Consider the following 13,273-nt stretch of genomic DNA (forward strand, 5'->3'; position numbering starts at 1 on the left):
TTTGATGCCAGGAAAATGTTTGGAAATTTAGGGTGGTTGCAGGGGGGGTGTTTATCTCTCAGGAAGTGTGTCTCTTGGGCGAGGAAGATGTCTGAGTGGGACTTAAGAGCCTGTCTCCAAAGCATGCTACGTTTATAGGGGCTGTTCAGGCCTTTTACATTTAGGGATGTGATGCTAATGGGCATAACTGGTAGGTGGTTTATACGCTAGGGAGTCGTTGTGTTTTTTCATATTAAGTATGGTGGGGGGGTAGGGAAGTGGCCTCCTACTGAACCTTTTATAACTATATTTGACATAAGGAAAAAAAACATCATTAACAGTTAACAAAATCAAAATATTGTTCATCCAGCGCCTATCTGCACTGGATGAATGAACCTTAGGTAGGGGTGGCATTTTAAACCATCCACTTTAGGCTCCGTAAAGGAGAAATATAACTATGGGTTCAAGACCCTTTCCAACATCAATTTATGCGTGTCTGCCATGCTTATCTGCTGTTTTCCAGTCTTGTTCGATTCTTGTAGGAGATTCTACCGCCGTCCTCAGAGGCTTCTGAAGGATAGGGATCCCCCATTGTTTCAGGAACGAGACGCCTTCTTCTGGCGAGGTGGCAACCTGGATGGTTCCATTTTTTGAGATCAGTAGTTTGGTTGGGAATCCCCATCTATACTTGATGTGCGCCTCTCGTAGTGCTGCTGTAACTTCTGTAAACTTTCTCCGAGACTGCAGAGTGGCGGCTGAAAGATCTGGAAATATTTGTATGTCTTCATATGGAGTCGGTAGTGTGCCTCTACGCCTTCCAACTGCCAAGACTTCCTGTTTTATTTTATGGAAGTGTATTCTTGCTAAGATGTCTCTGGGGGCTGACTCAGGGACAGAGCGTGCTTTTGGAATTCTGTGGGCTCTGTCAACTGCATATTCGATCTCGGGAAGGTCCAGGAGGAGCGTTTGGAGTAATTTGAGTATATATTGTGGAATGTCAGGGGGGGGGTCACAGTCTCTGGAACTCCCCTAAATTTGAGATTGTTTCTTCTGGATCAGTCTTCCAAGTCTATGACCTTCTCTCTCAAATATGCGACTTCTTCCATACTGCCATGCGCATCTACCAACTCGTTGTGGGCTTTGGTAAATTCTCCCATTTTCCGTTCAAGGTGGTCAGTTCTGGTAGCTAGGTGGTCGATGTTAGATTGTAATTGACCAGAGAGGCTCTGTATATCTTTAGAAATGTCCTTTTGCAGCGAGATTAGCATAGTCTTCAGAGCGTTTATAGTTAAGGGGCTTTCAGAGTCGGGATAAGCTTGGAGATTGTTGATAGGATCTGTCTGCGGGGGAGTTTCTTGTGGATTGTTATTTTGGCTCTTTTTTGCCGCCGGTCCTTTTGGGGAGGGGGAGGCTGGTAGGGGGTCCTGAACATTCCTTTTCCCTCCGCTTCCAGGGGAGGTGTTGGGATTGGCTGGGGTAGGCGGGAGAGATCCTGTGGAGGAGTATGGAGACAGAGCCGCAGGGCTGTGGGTGTTGGGTATTTCTTCGGTTACGGGGATGTTTGAATGAGATGTGGTGGGTTTGTTTTTGTTGCTCTGTGTGCCAGGCGGGAAGTACTCTGAGAGTCTCCTGGGGGCCGTTGCTTTAATACGTCGCTTAACCATCCTGAATAGTTAATTCTTGGATATGCGCTGTGGATTGGTCGCTATTTGTTGTATAGTGGTCTACCGGGTGGCGTATTCTTTATGGAGGCGTTGGAAGGCGTAGTTGTTTGTTAAAAGTTCCTTTAGAAGCTCATTGATGTTGAGTGGTCCTGTTATGTGTTGCTGAGGAGCCTCATGTGGCGGGTGGAGTTAGAACATAGAGTCCTGCTATTCCATCTTGAGTGCCTTAGGTAGCGCTCCTGTAGAGTTTTGAAGATTTGTTAAGTGTGGCTTTGCCTGATAAGAGTCCTTTCTTTTTTTAGAACTATCAGTATTTGCTGAGAAGAAAGTGTTTGGGATTGAGGAGTCCGCTGGGTCGCACCAGGAAATTGATATTTGCGTCTGCGAGGCGCGCAATGTATTGCTTCCTTGGGTGTTGCGGGGGCTGGGACTTGCTTCCAGGCTATTTTGTAATGCTGAGGAGGCTATATAGTGTTTTTCTGTCAGTACCCTTTGGCACAGGGTCTGTCTTTGTGGGTTGCTGACAGTTTCTATATAGCAGTCTGGCTATGCAGATATTCCTCCACAGATCACTTGGCAGTAAGGTGGGGAGGTATTCTCCTTGTAGTTAACTGTGGGTCCCTCTTCTCAACACACTTAGGCCTCATGTCCACGGGGAAAATCAGATCCGCTGCAGATTCTCCATGTAGAATCTGCAGCGGGTCCCTCCTGCCCCGCGGACATGAGCGCTGAAAATGGGAATAAATTAGAATAAACTCACCTCCCATCCGCTCCGTTTCTTCTCTTCACGGCGGCGTCATCTTCTCTCATCGCGGCCGGATCTTCATTCTTCGGCTCGGCGGATGTGCATGATGACGTCGGTGACGTGCCTCGCGCATGCGCCGGGCCGAAGCAAAATGATCCGGCCGCGACTGAGAGAAGATGGCGCGGCGCCGAAGAGAAGAACCGGAGCGTGTAAGTAAAATATGATTTTTGTGTCCCGCGGATCCGGACGGCTTCCATAGGCTTCAATAGAAGCCCGCGGGAGCCGTCCCCGCGGGAGACCCGCATGAAAATGGAGCATGGTCCAGATTTTTTCATGCTCCATTTTTAAAAAAATCACTTTTATTGACGATCCGCGGGTATTTATCTACCCGCGGGTGGTCAATGCATCCCTATGGGGTGCAGATCCGCGCGCGGGAGAAGAGTTAAAATCCGCTGCGGATTTTAATTCTTATTTTCCCCGTGGACATGAGGCCTTAGGCCTCCTTCCCACGACCGGATTTACGCCGCGTAAATCCGCGGCAAAAATCCGCTGCGTTGCCCCATGCTATTAGGTTCTATTGAACCTAATAGCACAATGCACATGATGCGTAATTCCACCGCGGAATTACGCACCGTGAAATCTCCCGTTGTCACCCGCAGCATGTTCTATTTGCTGCGGGTGTACGCGCTGACGGCTTCCGTTCACGCTATCTCCCGCTGCAACCAGCGGAAGATAGCGTGAAAAAACGCTTCCCCGCCTACCGCCGCGCGTCATATGACGCGGCCGGCGCGTCACGTGACACGGCCGGCCGCGTCATGTGACGCCGTGGGCGTGTCACATGACGCGACGGCGGTGGGCAGGGAAGCGTCTTCACGCGATCTTCCGCTGGTAAGTATGGGGTCTCTGGGGGGCGCCGTGACGGGCTTCACTGCGTAATATTACGCGGCGGAGCCCGTCACGCTCGTGGGAAGGAGGCCTTAGGGGCCTCGTTGCTCTTTCTAATGGGCAAGGATTGGCTTTGTTTAGTGCTTTGAGAAAGGGATGAGAAGAGGTTCAGGTCCTGGTTATCTCTGTTTTGGCCACTAGATGGTGCTGTGGTGCATTGATATTTGAACTGCACTATACTTTAATGGAGCCTGCTGTCGGTCTGAGAGCTCCGGGGAGAGGACCTTCGTTCCCCCGCTGCACGTCAGAAATAGTGAGTACTGCTTTAAACTTTGCCTGGTGTTGATGTGCTGGATCACAGTATCCTCTCTTTTTTACTTTTACTTTTCTGCTCTGGTCTGGCTAGTATGCCAAGCAGCCTGCTCGACTCAGGGGGGAGGGGGGGCGAGATGGCCGCTGCCTCACAGGGAGCTAGAGATTAGGTGCAGATCTTCCGGTGTGCCTGCCCGTGCTGATTGTCGGCTCTGGGGAGCAGGAGGGGGAAAACCACCAGCGTGGGGATTAGTCCAGCGGGGGATCACCCTGATGAGTGTATGTGCCGCCGAGTTGCAGGTTGGTGGCCACGGCGGTATATTCAGAGGGAGGGAGCCGCGGCTGTGTATTTGCAAGGCGCTGCGGTGAGAGCGCGGGCACTGAGGGTGACAGAGCCTCCCCTCCAAGTCGGCAGGGGTTACCTTGTGCCGTAGTCCTCTGCTTGGGGCTCCGTGAGCGGTCCTCGCCGGGTGTTTCTGAGCGCGGTACTTGTCGGGTTAGGCCGCGGGCCGCTGTGCAGGGCCACGGCTCTTCGGCTTCTTTTTGGCGGCTGGAGATCACCAGGTGAGCCTTGTCCGGGCCGGTTGTGGGTTCTGGTGGGTCCCCAGGTGCTGTGCTCTTGTCTGCCTCTGTTTGGGTCACTGATTTGACCCAGAAAAGGGCTGAAAAGGGAGATTCTGTGGAGGAGCAAAACAGCGTGCGACCTCTCTCCTTGCTTGCTAAGCCACGCCCCGGGCCATAGTGTTTTTACGTCCTCCCGAAGTGGGCTTTATTCTCTGAGGAAGTAAAAACATGTGTCCTGCAGAGAATAAAGCCCCTCGGGCTCTGGACGTGACAGCTCCATGCTGTCGGTGTCCGCAGCATGGAGCTGTCATCCCGGGCTGTTCGGACCCCCCCACCCCCGACATTGCGATCGGCGCTATGCAATGGATATGGATGCATTAGACACCTGCAGGTAGTAAAATACCTGCGGATGTCATTTTTCCCTGCAGGCGCGGGTCCCGCGTGCAGGAAAAAATCCGGCCATGCTCCATTCAGGCGCGGGTCTCCCGCGGGGACGGCTCACCCTGGTTGAGAAGGCGTTGGGCGGGGCTATGCAAAGGTCTTCCGGCTCCCTCAGTGCATTGTGGGTGTGCCCGGAGTGCTGGCTGAGCGTGTTGCATCTGATACGTCCCCTATCTGGGGATCATATATTAAATGGATTTTTAGAACAGGGAGCTGGAAAAAGTGCATGCTCTGTCCACTCCGCACATTGACCTGGTATTGCAGTACCTCCAGTACTGGTGCACCCCCTTTCCTACAGCAGTTTCCAAAAGCAGGAAAAAAAACTGATGAGCAAGAGGTGCAGCGCAGCTGCGGCTGCTAACAACCAAGCACTTAGATTTAGGCCTCATGTCCACGTGATACATGGCGGAAGTATCGCATGATACTTGTGCGACGGCTCGTGTTTTTGCGTGATGTCCTATAGTTTTTATTTGTACCATTTTGGAGTTTATAAGACTTTATCGCTGTTTATTATAACTTTTTTTGGAGATAGGAATCGGTTACGTGCACACTTCCCATAGACTTGTACAGGGACCCTTGGTGCGCAAATGTGCACAAAAATAGAGCATGGTGAGGTTTTGCACGCATGCGAAATGTGTGAGTAAAGAGAATTCTGAAGGCATCCATTGAAACAAATATGTTTGTGTGAAGCGGCCCTTACTGTACTTTTGTTAGCACGAATCAAGCACATTTGCAAGCGCAAAAAAACACGCAACCATGCCGCCATTTATTGAAATGGGCAATTAGTGTAATTAGAATAATACATGTTCTGCCCCTGCAGAAATGCACGAGAAAATAAAGGGGACTGCTTTTTTTTTTAAACAAAATGCGCATGCAAAATACACTTATGTGAAGGAACTCGCTGCAATCAGCGGGTTCTACTGACGTGTATTTAGCATGTATATTTTTCATGCATAATATGCTGCGCAAATACATCTGTGTGAATCTGGCCGAAGAGCCCACGGTGGTATGCGTAAAACGCTGCGTCTCTGCGGTGAGAACACAGTCGTGGACATGAGCCCTAAGGCTGGAGCTCTATGGAGTCTTTCGCCATGACATGGGTCATGTGACCAAAGATCGCTGTGCAGCCCTGTGAACTTGCATTCTCAAATATATCAATGGGGTCGCGCAAGTTCCCACAACCTATAGATTGCTTAAACCTCTACGAGGTTGGATTTTTGCAATATATTGGTCGCAGCTACTTGTGAGTTGTATCGCAACTCCATTGTCTTCAGTAAGGCCGGTTGCACACGACCGCTTCACATTCCGAATGCGGGATACCACTGCGGAATCTGGCCGTTAACCCAGACGGTGACCCTGCGTTCCTGCAGAATCTGCAATGCGGATGACCGCGAGAGTGAAGGAAGTAGCAGTAGTATGTATCTTTCAATGCATGTGATTTGCTGCGGATCCTCCGTGTGGACGACGACTGTGGATTGAACAATAGGAAACCGGTGGTGTGAAGCCGGCCCGAGAGTGTGAGGTCGCAGGGCTATACAGCAATCTTGGTCGCGTAGCACTAGTCTCATTGCATGACTACGACTCCGCCGTTCATGGGAGCTCAGTGCTTGACCATCTCCGTCAGCTCCACAGAAGTGAATGGAGAAGTAGTCACACGTTTAAAGAAATCTCATCCATATAATGTTGTCTCTATTGTATATATTGTTATTATGCTGTCTCCATATGTGTATATGTCTGTATATGTGTGTGTGTGTGTGTGTGTATGTGTATGTATATATATATATTTTTTTTTTCTTTTTCTTTCCTGAGGAAGCGAAGCATGCCTTGAGGCTTGTGTTCTGGATGTTTTAAAACTCTGCTAAAACCACTGATTACCAATGATCTATTGGTGGGCAATTAAAAAAAAAAACAGTAATGGAGCTAAAAGTGATGTAGAAGTAGTAGCCGTGAAAAGGAGTGGAGGTTGGAGGGGTCTGTAGAGGGCCCCAAGCTAAACTTATGCACCCGAGCCCATGAGCCTCTATCTACGCCCCTGCTCTGGGTAATATGCAAATAAGGGAGCTGGCATGAATCCTCCTTAGGGAGAGCAACTACAAACTGAGTAAGCAGATGCACCTGGCCATGCACGCTCCTCTGGGTAATATGCAAATAAGGGAGCTGGCATAAATCCTCCTTAGGGAGAGCAAGTACAAATTGAGTAAGTAGACGCACCTGGCTGTGCACGCTCCTCTGGGTAATATGCAAATGAAGGAGCTGGCATGAATCCTCCTTAGGGAGAGCACCTACAAACTGAGTAAGGAGACGAACCTGGCCATGCACGCTCCTCTGGGTAATATGCAAATAAGGGAACTGGCATGAATCCTCCTTAGGGAGAGCAAGTACAAATTGAGTAAGTAGATGCACCTGGCCATGCACGCTCCTCTGGGTAATATGCAAATGAAGGAGCTGGCATGAATCCTCCTTAGGGAGAGCACCTACAAACTGAGTAAGGAGACGAACCTGGCCATGCACGCTCCTCTGGGTAATATACAAATAAGGGAACTGTCATGAATGAAAATAAAAGCTGATTTTTCTACGAAAAAGTTATCCAATGTGCTGGTCCTCCTTCTGAAACTTTCCTAAACACTCTGCTCCTCACACAGCTGCCCGCCTGCTCACCCACTTACTCAGCCACCCCCTCTCTCTCACACACACACTTGCTGTGTTCAATTTGTCTTATTGGTCGAAAAAGACATTACATTAGATTAGATTTGAGTATTTAATTCCTTTTTTTTTTTTTAGCAAACGTACAGGTTCCATCACAATACTGTAACAAACAGTAACTGAGCAAACCTTCGGAGAAACATACCAATTGTCCAAATAAGATATCTTTATCTATTAAAGTAGGAGTGAAAAAAAGCAGGAACAGTGTGTTGCCTATAGATGTTTAGAGATGTATTAGGCAATAACTATGCAAACCCACGGAACTAAGCCAATTGCAGGGAATAGAGCCTCCTGAGTGTGAACAAGCTGGTGATGCCACCAGCTGCTTCCTTTCTGTAAGTGAGTGGAGCTACTGAAGAGAGGAGCCGCTCCAATCTAGTCTTGTGGAGCTAGTGAGCGCTATATTACCTTCAGAGGGGAAGGATGGGTGGGACGCTGTTGGATCCTGGGGGGGGGGTGTTGGATCCTGACAGTCATCAAAGGGATGACAAACAGCTAGAACTAGAAGTAATAGATGCAATATAGACCATCCAACATAACACTGATACATATGGTTGGTGAGGAGATAAACTGCTATAGGCGTGCCGCGCGCCGGGCACATCCGCCGGGCCGAAGAAAGAAGATCCGGCCGCAAAGAAGAGGAGACCTGCCCGGTCCGCTACGGGTAAGTTATTCTTATTTTAGGTCTCCCGCGGATCCGGACGGCTTCCATAGGCTTCAATAGAAGCCTGCAGGAGCCGTCCCCGCGGGAGACCCGCACCTAAATGGAGCATGTCCATTTTTTTTCATGCTCCACATTTTTTTTAATTCACTTTTATTGACCATCCGCGGGTATTTATCTACCCACGGGTGGTCAATGCATCCCTACGGGGTGCGGATCCGCGTGCAGGTGATCCGCTGCGGATTTTAATTCTTTTCCCCGTGGACATGAGGCCTAAAGGCTCTGCATATCCAAGTGATTCTGATATTGTTTTTTTGCCACATGTTGTACTTCATTTAGGAGGTGAAAATAGTCTGATAAAATTAGTGTATATTTATTAAAAGCGTCAAAATTGAGAAAAATTTAAAAAAAAACGTAATTAATTTTCAGCCGCAATATCTCAAACATGTGCAAACATACTGTACAAATCTTTGATAATGGAGACCCCCTGTATGTCCCGTGTTCAGAGATATACCCATTGTGGCCCTAATCTTGTGTCCGTATGCACAATGGGGGCCAAACCGAAAGGAGCAGCCGGTGGCTTTGTGAAGTTATTTTGCATGAAAGTGTTTTAGGCCCCATTGCCCACTTGTGGAGCCCTTGAGCGGCTTTGGAGAACCCCCACAAATGACCCTGTTTAATTGTCTCTTTATTAACAATTTTCCATTACAATCAAAAGAGAAAAAGAGAAAAAAAAAAAGGGACTTTTCATATTGTTAACATACAGAAAAACTGGAGAAAGACAAACCTCTAATAAATGGAGGCAAAATACTAAGTGATCAAAAGTATGGACCCAAAATGGGGCAAAAAGCTCGTCACGTAGAAAGCAAGGCCTCACATACCTCTGACCGGGAAAGATGCAGAAGTTATGGGATGCTGAATGCGGGGATGGGAAAAGAACTTCCAAAACCAAGTGTTGTGTTTGATATGGAGATAATCTGCCCCCCGCAGGACACAATGTATCCGGGCATTAATGCTGGAATACATCACAGGCGTCGAGAGATGGGAAAATAAGAACTACACTTCACCAGGCCTCATATGGCCATGTCCTCAAGGGGCTTCCAAGAAATACATTGACCCCTGGGGAAGGGGGGGACAAACACAGGGCAGTCAGAATATGACAGTCATGGGACCAGCCCTCCGGAACAGGACCAATGCTCTCTACAGGTGCCAGGAGCAGAAGAATGATGATGTCATCATCCGGCTCCACTACATACACCGCGTCGGCCGACACTCCACCCCTCCCACAACAGGCGTCCGGCAGTGTGAAGGGACCACACAGGCGCCAGGAGCAGGATGATGATGTCATCATCCAACTCCGCGCCGGCCGACCCTCCACCCCTCCCACAACAGTTGTCTGGTAGTGTGAGGAGACCACACGGGTGCCAGGAGCAGAAGAATGATGATGTCATCAACCAGCTCCGCGCTGTACACTGCATTGGCCAACCCTCCACCCCCTCCCACAACAGGCAGTGCGGCAAGGGAGTAACGCACTCCATGCACAGTCTTTATATGGTGGGGGCCTCTGAGTTCCCTCACCGCAGGGGCCGGTTTGCAATTGTGACACCTGACGGTACACCTATGCTTTTCCTAAAGGCACACAATCTGCTGGTCAGTACGATTAAGGGCGCCCACCCACTGGCGATTTTTTTCCCTGCGAAATTCGCAGCATTTTGTTCTCTGCAGGGGTCTACGGGACTTGTAATGTTAAAATTGCGATCGCGCAATTGAGAAAATTAGTGTATATTTATTAAAAGCGTCAAAATTGAGAAAAAATTTATAAAAATGTAATTTATTTTCAGCCACAATATCTCAAATATGTGCAAACATACTGTACAAATCTTTGATAAGATATATATTTCCATCTGTTTACTTTATTCTGGACGCACATTAGAAAAACAGGAGACGTACAAATTTTACATTGATTTTTAACATTTTGAGGAACACTTTTTTTTCCTGCACCAAGCCAAGATTGCAAAGTCTCATGGGTGTCCAAATGATAGATCCCCCCACAAATGACCCCATTTTATAAACTACACCCCTTAATGTATTCACTGAGGGGGTCAGGAGGATTTTTACCCCACAGGTTTTGTCAAGAATTAAAGGGGTTGTCCCGAGGCAGCAAGTGGGTCTGTACACTTCTGCATGGCCATAATAATGCACTTTGTAATGTACATTGTGCATTAATTATGAGCCATGCAGAAGTTATAAAAAGTTTTATACTTACCTGTTCCGTTGCTGGCGTCCTCGTCTCCATGGTGCCGACTAATTTTCGCCCTCCGATGGCCAAATTAGCCGCGCTTGCGCAGTCCGGGTCTTCTGCAGTCTTCTATGGGGCTCCGTGTAGCTCCGTGTAGCTCCGCCCCGTCACGTGCCGATTCCAGCCAATCAGGAGGCTGGAATCGGCAATGGACCGCACAGAAGAGCTGCGGTCCACGGAGGAAGAGGCCATCTTCAGCGGTGAGTAGAGAAGTCACCGGAGCGCGGGGATTCAGGTAAGCGCTCCGGTGAGCTTTCTTTACCTTCCTGCATCGGGGTTGTCTCGCGCCGAACGGGGGGGGGGTTGAAAAAAAAAAAAACCCGTTTCGGCGCGGGACAACCCCTTTAATGCAATTTGGAGGGGAAGAAATTAAATTTCATATTTTTGCAAATATGTCATTTTAATTTTAATGATGGGCTTTTTTTCTATATTGCACATGAAGATGAGGATTGGCACCCCAAAATGGAGACCCCCCGTATGTCCCGTGTTCAGAGATATACCCATTGTGGCCCTAATCTTGTGTCCGTATGCACAATGGGGCCCAAACCGAAAGGAGCAGCCGGTGGCTTTGTGAACAGTTATTTTGCATGAAAGTGTTTTAGGTCCTATTGCTCACTAGTGGAGCCCTTGAGCACTTGGGAGAACCCCCACAAATGACCCTGTTTAAAAAACTAGACCCCCTTAACGAATTCCTCTAGGGCTGTGCTGCGTATTTTGACCCACAGTATTTGAATGAATCTGAGCAAAGCAGAAGGAAAAAAGTTAAAGTTGTACTACCTCTAGCTTGGATACAAAATGTGAAACAGATCCTGTTGTATCGCCTCTAGCTTGGATACAAGACGTGATATGGGTGGGCAAGCTGCCACTTGGGATGCATTATGCATTGACACTTGGGGGTCAGGATAACAGCATGCTGACAATAGAGGGCAATGTATAGCTTTATGTCTTTGGTGATGTTAAATTCATTCTCTGTGGCTGATTTTACACAAGTGAGCACTATATCAGCCCGAGAAACTCAAACCTATATCTCGCATGGCAAATATGCGAGTGTGTCTGCCAGTGCAGTGCGCCTTGTAAGAACAATGCATTGCGATGTGTGTATGTGTCTAAAATATATACACATACATACACACATACATATACAAACACACACACACCGCTGTAGGAGCAACTGTAAGAAACAAAATAAATGGTGGGAATATGGCGGCCGCCTGATCTTTCACGCACATAGTATTCATAGGGGAGGTCCTATATTTTCTCGGTCAAGTATTAACGGGAGAGAATACTGCTGGTGAAAACGAAACCACAGAAAGCTTAGGCTTAGTTTTGTCCCAATATACGGCCGTGACAATCACCAGCGATGCTTTTTTTTTTTAGAGGATTAAATCGCATCGCTGCCGCGCACATTAAAAACCACATGTTTTTGTTTAACGCGCAAGTCGGTAGGACTTTCCAGTGTTAACATTGCAGCGCATATTTGTCGCCTTGTGATGCGATAAAACGCAGCCTCCATAGGATTACATGGGAGATTTTAAAAAACGCACTGCGCAGAAGGACACAGCAGGCTGCGATTTTCTCTCTCAACATCACATCAGTGAAAACCTTGCTGAAGGGAAGGGAACCGTCGGGAATCATTGGCTGCGAAATCTGCTTTTTTTTTTTTCAATAACCAACGCATCGGTTAAAAATGGCGCGATTTTACCCGCCGGTTTGAAACCACCCTAGAGAAAAATAGGGCAAAAAGATGGAGAACTGGGAGGTGACCCGCTAATCTCTATGGTGCTGTAAGTTTGGGTAAATCCAATAGGTGGTGCAACACGTTTCTGTAAAACCAACAGAGGGCGCTGCAATGTTACTGTAGAAACCAATGGACAGCATGGCAGGTAGCTATACATAAACTATACAAAATCTGATTGGTTGCTGCTGCCGCCGCCATTTTTTTAAAAGGTACGCTCAGTTCTTTCATAGAGAACAAGAAGGTAGGTACTTACAATTCAGGTAGGTAGGTTCAGTTTGGGCCTGGGAGAGACTCCAGTGGAGACTGACGGAAAAATGGCTGCTTACAACCTGTGGTCCTTGTTTCGGGTGCGTGTGTCACCATCGATCTAATGTATCTTACTGCATAGATATATATCTAGCTATAAAAATAGATAGTTATATATCAATATAGATATTTCTAAAAATATCTAGCTTTACGTATAAATTTAAACTTCTATAGTTATAGTTTTGTAAGGCTGAAAACAGACATACAGAATTTGTATTATTATCAGCATTATTCTTATAATTGCCATTGATGTTATTCCAGGGTCAGGTAATACACTGCATGAGGCTTTGACCAATTTTTACTATTTTAGGTAAAAAGCTGCATTGACTGCACTTCTGCATTTAGTGCGATATGGTAGGACTGCAAGCAAAGCCTGAGACAAGATCTTGGTGCGCCCCATGACAATACATATCAGGTAGGTATCCTGCCCTAGAGGTATGAAGGCACCATACAGCAGCACTCATCTGTAATCCAACCTGCAGGGACATTGTGTGCTGCTGTAATGCCCCAAAGTTACTGTAAGATTCTATTGCTTTACTGGTTTTTGCTTTTTTTGGTGTTTTTTATCTTTCATCCCAGTGCTACAAAGACCAAGGACAGAAAGCTCTGGCACTGAAATACTGTGATGAGGCTTCAGCCATGCCACCTGTTACTAAAGAGGTGAGGACTGTCAGTAGTAACGTGGTAACACAATTCAACTGTTATTTCAGCCATTGATTTACTGACCTACTCCACTGCTTACTGTATTGATTCTCTAGAATAGAGCCTCCATAGCCGCCTGTTCCCCATCTTCTATACTAGAAGCTAGAAGTGGTACAACGCAGTACTAGAGTCCCCTTCCCTGTCCTTATCTTATCTTTTATCCAAGCTACAAGGCGTACAACAGGGTACTAGAGCCTCCATTCCCATCTGTATAACCTCTTGTATCCAAGCTAGAAGTGGTACAACAGGATACCAGAGCCTCCTTGCCCACGTT

The 13,273-nt window shown here is 47.6% G+C and overlaps 1 long non-coding RNA gene and 1 pseudogene across 1 annotated transcript in view; both read left to right on the plus strand.

Moving 5' to 3' along the window:
• Positions 1 to 3,568: 3,568 nt before the first annotated feature.
• The window catches only part of LOC136591227 (uncharacterized), a 199,783-nt gene continuing 190,078 nt past the window's right edge, over positions 3,569 to 13,273 (plus strand). The window contains exon 1 of the long non-coding RNA XR_010787932.1: positions 3,569 to 3,586. This is a non-coding gene — a long non-coding RNA (uncharacterized lncRNA). The remainder of the gene's footprint in view (positions 3,587 to 13,273) is intronic.
• Positions 4,752 to 4,879, plus strand: LOC136591267 (U2 spliceosomal RNA; annotated as a pseudogene).

Source organism: Eleutherodactylus coqui, unplaced genomic scaffold, assembly GCF_035609145.1.
Source record: "Eleutherodactylus coqui strain aEleCoq1 unplaced genomic scaffold, aEleCoq1.hap1 HAP1_SCAFFOLD_72, whole genome shotgun sequence".
NCBI classification, from domain to species: domain Eukaryota; kingdom Metazoa; phylum Chordata; class Amphibia; order Anura; family Eleutherodactylidae; genus Eleutherodactylus; species Eleutherodactylus coqui.